Source organism: Panthera pardus, unplaced genomic scaffold (genome assembly GCF_024362965.1).
Source record: "Panthera pardus isolate Hobbes unplaced genomic scaffold, ASM2436296v1 HiC_scaffold_2, whole genome shotgun sequence".
Classification (NCBI taxonomy): Eukaryota; Metazoa; Chordata; class Mammalia; order Carnivora; family Felidae; genus Panthera; species Panthera pardus.
In genome coordinates this window covers 818,521-825,333 of record NW_026526765.1, presented here as the reverse complement: position 1 = coordinate 825,333, position 6,813 = coordinate 818,521, and the positions used below count along the sequence as shown (strand labels likewise).

Sequence of the window (6,813 nt, the reverse complement as noted above, 5' to 3'; positions counted from 1 at the left end):
AAGGAAACCACGCATTCTGATATCACGTGTGAGGGAGACGGCCTCACTACAGAGGCCACACGTGTTTACAGAACAGTAACAGTATGGACAACTTTATTCCAATATGGCCAACGATCCGGACAGATGCACAGACCCCTGGAGACACACAAACCACCAAAGTTCATGCAGGAAGAACAGGTAACCTGGGTAGCCCTCCATTTATTTAAAACGTTGAATTTGTAGTGAAAATCTTCCCACGACGGAAGGACAAGATGGCTTCGTGGGTGGATTCCACTGAACGCTGCGGGAAGAAATAATAACGCCACAGAGAGTCTTCCAGAAAACTGAAGAGAATGGAGCGCCTCCCACCTGGCCGCACCCTCGTGTCAAAGACGTTGCCGGAAAAGAAAACTATGGACGGTGCCTGCCGAACACGTGACTCCAACCAACCACTGCACCCGCCACCACTCGCGTCCCGCGTCACACTTGTGCGTCCGCATCCCTGCTCACATTGCCTTCCATCATCAAGGGCCTCCCTCTCGAAGTCCATTCTTCAGAAAGTTGGCTGCTGGCAAAATCCTTCAAGGTTGGTTCAGATGAAAATGTCCTAATGCCCCTCATCTTTAAAGGCCACGTGTTTCCCGGGTGCCCACCCCCACACTGTCGGTGGGTCCTCCTCAGCCTGCAGTCACGCCGTGTTCCGCTGTCCATCCTGGCAGAGTATTCATGTCTTCCTTCAACAATAGAGAAATCCCAGCCAGTCTCCCCGAGAGCGCCTCTCCCCTCTTCCTGTTCTCTCCTTCCAGGACTGTGGTCTTTCCTTCCAGGACTGTGGTCTGTTCTGACCTCTTAATCGGTTGTTTCCTGTGTCCGGCCTCCTGCTCTCTGTGCGTCTTTCAGTCCTGTTTCCCACGTTGCTAAGTCTCTCTCCTTTGGTACCTGATTCTCCCTATTTAATTTTGTATTATTTGCTAACGCATATAATTCCAGACGTTCTATTTGACTCCCTTCAAGCCGCCTGGTCTGATTTCAGGGGCTGGCCCTGTACTCACGCCGTACCTTCCGCTGTCGTTCCCAGATGCAGAAAACAAGTCCCGCTACAATATGGACCCTTCCCAACAGCTGCAGAATTTGCGTATCTGGTTCTGCTGCTTTGTTGTTTGACCCTGCTCACCCTCAGTCATGCTTTGTCGTGCGCTTGGAGGGTTTTGATTGTGTGTTCACATGTGGCTGACGGCAGGAATCCTGAAACCCAAAATGTTGAAGACTCCTTCCAGGAGGAGCTGGAGCGTGGCCATCCACATCTGCTGGGAGCCAGGGTCTCTGTGGACATGTGATGTGTGGGTCTTCCCGGGGCCTTGAGTCACACAGGTGGAGAGACCAGATAAGGTAGATTTCTGAAGATTACAGTAAAAAGTGTAGACTCTATTCCTGGAGCCATGAGCAGATGTTAACAAGGACAACCAGACGTGCCGTGTTCTTATCTGCTCTTCAAAGTCGTTCTGGATGCCGCGGGGCTCGGGGGGCGGTGGGGGGGGGTGTTGGTGAGCGAGATAGGAAGCCTGTTGCAGCCGACCAAGTAGGAGGTGAAGCCGGGGAGTCGAGGACGTGTGGACCAGTGGCTCTGATTGTTATCCTTCACGGCGGCAGAGCCGTGCCCCTTGTGACCACGGGAGTTCTCGGGGAACAGGCAGACGCCCGGGTCTGCTGCCGTCACCTCCTTCCCTGCTCCCTGTCGTTCCCCACCTCATGCCGACGGCGACCAGCGGCCAGTCACTGGTTTGCCCCCTCCTCAGTGTCCAGGAAGTCAGCCTTGTCGCTGGGCCTTGCCCGCCAGGGAGCCGGGATGCGGCCGGCGGGGGCGGGGGGGCGCGTGCTGTTCGCAAAATGAGAGATTAAGGACATGATTCTGTAAGTAAATTCCACCTTCCAGCCTCCAAGTGGGTAATTTTATCTTACCATTTTCTTAAATTTCGACAAATAAGTTTTAAGAGTGCGGAAATCCAGAGCTGGGCACACAACAGGAGCCGAGCTGTTTGCCAAGATACGAGAACCAGATACCTGCACTCGGAGGGATTTTAGCCCTGAGTGCTCTTTATTGGTTTTCGTCGGGCGGTTGAGGGCGGGAGAGAGAGTACACAAAGCGGTGGAAGTAGGTCAGGGTGGATTAACGTGGCAGAGCAGCCAGGGGAGGGGGCGAGCGGCGTCTTCCGCTAAGAGGACGGGAAGCACGGCCCTTCTCCCGGGGAGCTGCCACCCGGCCTCCCGGCCCCAGGGGCCGCGTTTCCCGAGGCCCCCGCCCCAGCTCGCTGCCCCGCACCAGCCGCGCGCTGCGGACACGGGCCCTGCACTTGCAGAAGCTGGGTCTGTGTCTGGCTCCGCCCCGAGTGATGGGGGATTTGGGGAAGCCGCCGCCCCTGAACCTGTAGGAAAGGACGATGCTCGTGCACCCACTTCCCAGGCTGCTAGAGACAGCAGCGAATGTGCGGAAAGCTGCCAACAAGGCCCGTCGTCCCTCTGCGGCTCCTGCTCACCAGTAAGGGCAGCAACCCCCTGGGCGTGGCCTGGGCGACGCGGGCGCCAAGCAGACACCTTTTTACTCTGCTCACAGGGACCTGTCCCGCAGAACTGGGCACGGAAAATAAAACGGGGGCTGCTCTCAGCCCCAGGTTGGGGTAAGAGTAGCAGCTGGAACCAGGGGCTCCCTGGATCCAGAGAAGCTGGGAGACGGACAGACACCGAGGTTCCGGGGGGCCACCCGCGACCTGGGCGACTGGAAATCGGCAGGGCTGGCCGGGCGGCCGCTGCTGCCCACGCGGGTGCTCCACGCTGCCGGGCACGCGACCCGTGTCCTCTGCTCCGTCCCCGTTACGTGTTGGTTTGTTACGATTTCAAACCCGCTTGTCTGTGACTTAAGTTGTCTTGATGTCAGGGTGAATCTCTTTACTCTGGGGAGGCTGACGGGGGGTGTTGTCTCAGACACCTGTTGCTGAGAAGCACTGGGGTGCAGCTGTGGGTGGGGACGCAGAGATGGGAGCGCACAGAAGAGCGGCCCTGATGGGGGGGGACTTAGGGGGGCTCCCGGATCTGGCAAGGCCGGGCTCCGCCGGTCTAAACAGCTCGGCCGCGGCCAGGCGGCTGCCACCGCGGTGAAGCCGTGCGGCAGCCCAGAAGGGGTCCCCTTCCCGCCGACACGGCGCCCACTCCCGCTGGCTCGGTCGACACCTCTGAGAACCCGCTCGTAGAAAGGTGCACCCCAAGTGAGTCGGACACTATTCCTTCCATCTCCCCCTTGCCTGGGACACTAGTGTGACGTGTGACCCATCTGCCATTGGCTTCAGTGTGCTGTTCCCGCGTTGTTTATTCAGAGACGTCATCGCACACACGGCCGGCTCGGGTGAGAACCCCCACAGCGAGCCTGTGTTAGATTAGTGGGAAGACAGTGGCAGTCTCCGAGGGCAGTTTGCCTCAGACAAAAGAACCCTCCTCCCAGTGGGGACATGTGGCGGCTTTGGGTCCCTGGGGTGCCACACGAAGGTCCCGCTACACTGCCCACTTTGCTTCCAGAAAACAGCCCCGAGCCCCAGGTCCCCAACCCTGCCCTCTGCGCCCCTCCCTTCAGCCTGTGTGGTTTGGACAGTGCTCCTCCCGTGACTCCTCCCTTGTGCTCCCTGAGCCGCGTTCCCTGCCCGCGGGGTCCCGGAGTCGCAGCTGCCCACGCCCAGGCGCCCCCGTGCCTCCCTGGCAGCCTGTGGACAGTCCACACCACCTCGGAGAGGCCCCCAGAAGAAACGGTGAGGGCAGCGAGTGCTGGCGAGAAGCCACAGCAGCGGAGCCCTCTGGGGGCCGGTGCCGCTGGGAACACTCAGCCCTGCAAACACAGTGGACGGTGGGACCCGACACGGCCCTCCCGGACCTTCATCCAGGAAGACGACGAGCTACGTGATCAGGCACAAAACCCCGTCTGCGAACATGGACAGCAGCTCTATCCGCAACAGCTCTGAGGCAGAGGGTCCCAGATGTCCTTCCAGAGGCACGCGGTCACGTTAACGTGCGTCCCCGGCACAGGACCGCGCTGCCCCCACAAGAATGGCGCTGAGTAGAAAGTCAGTCTCCATTTACATCTAATCCTCAAAACGACAGTTTGGCTGCAGAGCCGGCCGGCGGTTGGGGCTCGGGTGCCGGAGGGTGGGGGGAAGCAGCGCGGTGCCCATGGAGCTGGTGGCACCCGTCTGCATGGTGACAGCAGCGCTGGTCACGCCCACAGGGCGGAGAGAGGACAGCGGGCTCTGTGCACGTGCCGCCCCAGGCTCGGCGTGCTGGCTCTGGCCTCGGGTCAGCCGGGTCCGGGAGATCATCCGTCGGGGCACCAGCACCCGGAGCCACAGCCTTTTAACAGCTGTGTTCTCTGTCATGCTGAGCGTCGAGGCCACAGTGGGCCAAGGATGCCACGTCCTGTCCCGGACCCTGGGGATGTGGCCTTGCCTGGCACCAGGGACTCACAGCTGGCATTCTCCAGGAGGGTCAGAGTCGGGGGCACGCAGGCTGAGGCAGAGGCTGGCATCACAGCAGCTGGGAGGGCGCGGCACGGAAGGCCCTTCCCAGGAGCAGGGACCAGCAGGGCTTGGATCGCACCGGCCCGTCTCTCGGACCCCATTTCTCTCTTGTGCTGCCTTCACGGACAGCCTCCATGAAGACGCCGCCTTGCGCTGTGTTCGTGTTGGCCGTGGCCTAACAGGCTGACACCTGTCGGGAGTTGATGCGTATTTGCCTGGGAGGTAAGGGGGAGGGCACCCGGTGGGGGAGGGCACCTGGCCAGCATGCCCCCCAGAAGCCCCCCCCGTCCCCCTGCAAGCCCCTCCCCGCACTGCCGCCCAGAGCCGGCTCCCCTTCCCGGGGCGGCCTGCCCACGCCAGCCCCCCAGGCCCGCGGCCCCGTGGCAGCCCACGAGCATGCGGAGCAACTTGCTGCCTGCTGGGGAACCACGGACTGACCCTCCCCCCTCCCCCCCAGGGCTCAGGTCAGGCCAGCAGGGCTGGCGCTTACAGAACGGCGTTTTCCTCCCTTTGCTCAGACCACCCTCGTCACTTTCTGGAATCCCTCGTAGACCGGGGACAGACGGCCTATGGACACCCTGCAGCTCCTCCCCCAGCTCCCTGCACACGTTGTCAGCCGTCTCCCGACGTCAGCCTCTCTCGCACGTGCTGCGCCCCCCGTGCACGGGCTGGGGGGCCCTGCAACTCGTGCACCGAACGGACAGCACGGCGGCATTCTGGGCTCCTGGCACAGACGCCACTCTGTTTAGAAACCTGGAGGGGGGAGCCGTGAAGCCCACAGGCTGCCTCCCAGAAGGCCCCGCACGAGACCGTCGTACTTTATCTTAAGCCAACAGCACAACTTTCTCCTTGGAACACTGTTCGTGTTTACGGCGCAGTGACTTAAGACCACCCGCTTCTCAAGACGGGTTAACCACACACGTACGGCCAGGGGGAGTATCCTGGAGAGGAGTGATTTCCATTCAAGCCGGGGGGGCGTTTCCTCACCATCAACACGGTATTGATCACACCGGTAGTTTTCTGCCTCACTTTCTCCTAGCCTCCTTTTTCCTTTTAAAATATGTTTTCTGAAGTCTCTCCAGATGAACCAGAGTAACTTCGTTTTTGGAAAAGAACAAATTTCCCCCAGCAGTGCCAACCCTCCAGCGGCCGAAATGAGCGGTTCTCAAACAACCTTGGAGATTCCAGTGCTCCCTCCGCAGAATTCTAGAACAGCAGCACGTAATCCGAGTATTCTGCAGAAGGGCAGACTGCCCAGCGAGCCCAGTAACTATGCAAACCCTCTGCCCCCTCGGGGCCCAGAGGGGAGGCCTGTATAAATGCTACAGCCAGGAATAAAAGCGATTTCCCGACCCAGCTTCCTACATATTAAAGGTTAACATTTGTTTGGCCATCCAGTGTTTGCCAAGCTCGGGCACGTCGTCCCCGTCAGCCTCCTGAGACCCAGAGGTTTGTCTGCTTCTTAGGGAGTCAGACTTGGACACGCGGTGGCACCTGGGTTCAGGTGAAATCTCGTCTGGGGGGCTCCTCCGAAGTGCCTTGTTCAAGTGTCATGACCAGCATTGTCAAAACTGGCCCCCTGGTCTGGGTGGGGGGCGGTCAGTGTTGTGGGGAGTTTCTAGCTGGGCCGCACGGGGGGCTTCTGGCTCTTCCAGGGGCGCTGCAGGCTGCAGGCAGGTCCGTGACCTGCCGGCGGAGGCTCTGGGTCTGAAAGGAGCCTGCAGATGATGCCGCCGGGGTCGTGGGCCTCCTATCTCTCCCCTTCCTGTCTGGACATGGTTTAGGAGGGAATTGATTTGGGTTTTTTGTTTACGGTGGGGCAACAGAAGCCTAAGAACCTGAAAAAAGAGAGCCCACAGCCCAGGTCAGGAGGCGGCCATGCCGGCTGCCGCCACCAGCTCACTGCCCACCGCCCTCAGTCACGCCCCAGGCCCACGTGGACCAGCGCTGACGACCTTGGTCCTTGCGCATCTTCGCACATCTGCAACCCTGCTCCTTCCACCCCACTCCCACCCCCGGCTGGAGCCCCAGCTCAGTGCCTGGGCCACGGCCTACGTGACAGTGACAAACAACAGGCCCCTCTCAGGAGGCGCTGAGCGCGCACCAGGTGCCCCACGTTAGGGCTCCCCCTGGGGTACTCCCCAGGTGACCCCCCTGACTCCATCGCTGCCCACTGTGCGACCCTCGCTGGGACCGCAGCGTCCTGGAAGGGCTCGTGGTCCCTGGGCGGGGAGGCTGCGGTCAAGGGACGCAGGGGGCTCGCCACACCTTGGTGCGA

The 6,813-nt window shown here is 60.7% G+C and overlaps 1 long non-coding RNA gene across 1 annotated transcript; it reads left to right on the top strand.

The window, feature by feature from the left end:
• The first annotated feature begins 3,048 nt into the window (after positions 1 to 3,048).
• LOC109267864 (uncharacterized) lies at positions 3,049 to 5,887 on the top strand. The gene is made up of 2 exons (XR_002080326.2): positions 3,049 to 4,757; positions 5,054 to 5,887. It is a non-coding gene; the product is annotated as an uncharacterized LOC109267864 (long non-coding RNA).
• Positions 5,888 to 6,813: the final 926 nt, after the last annotated feature.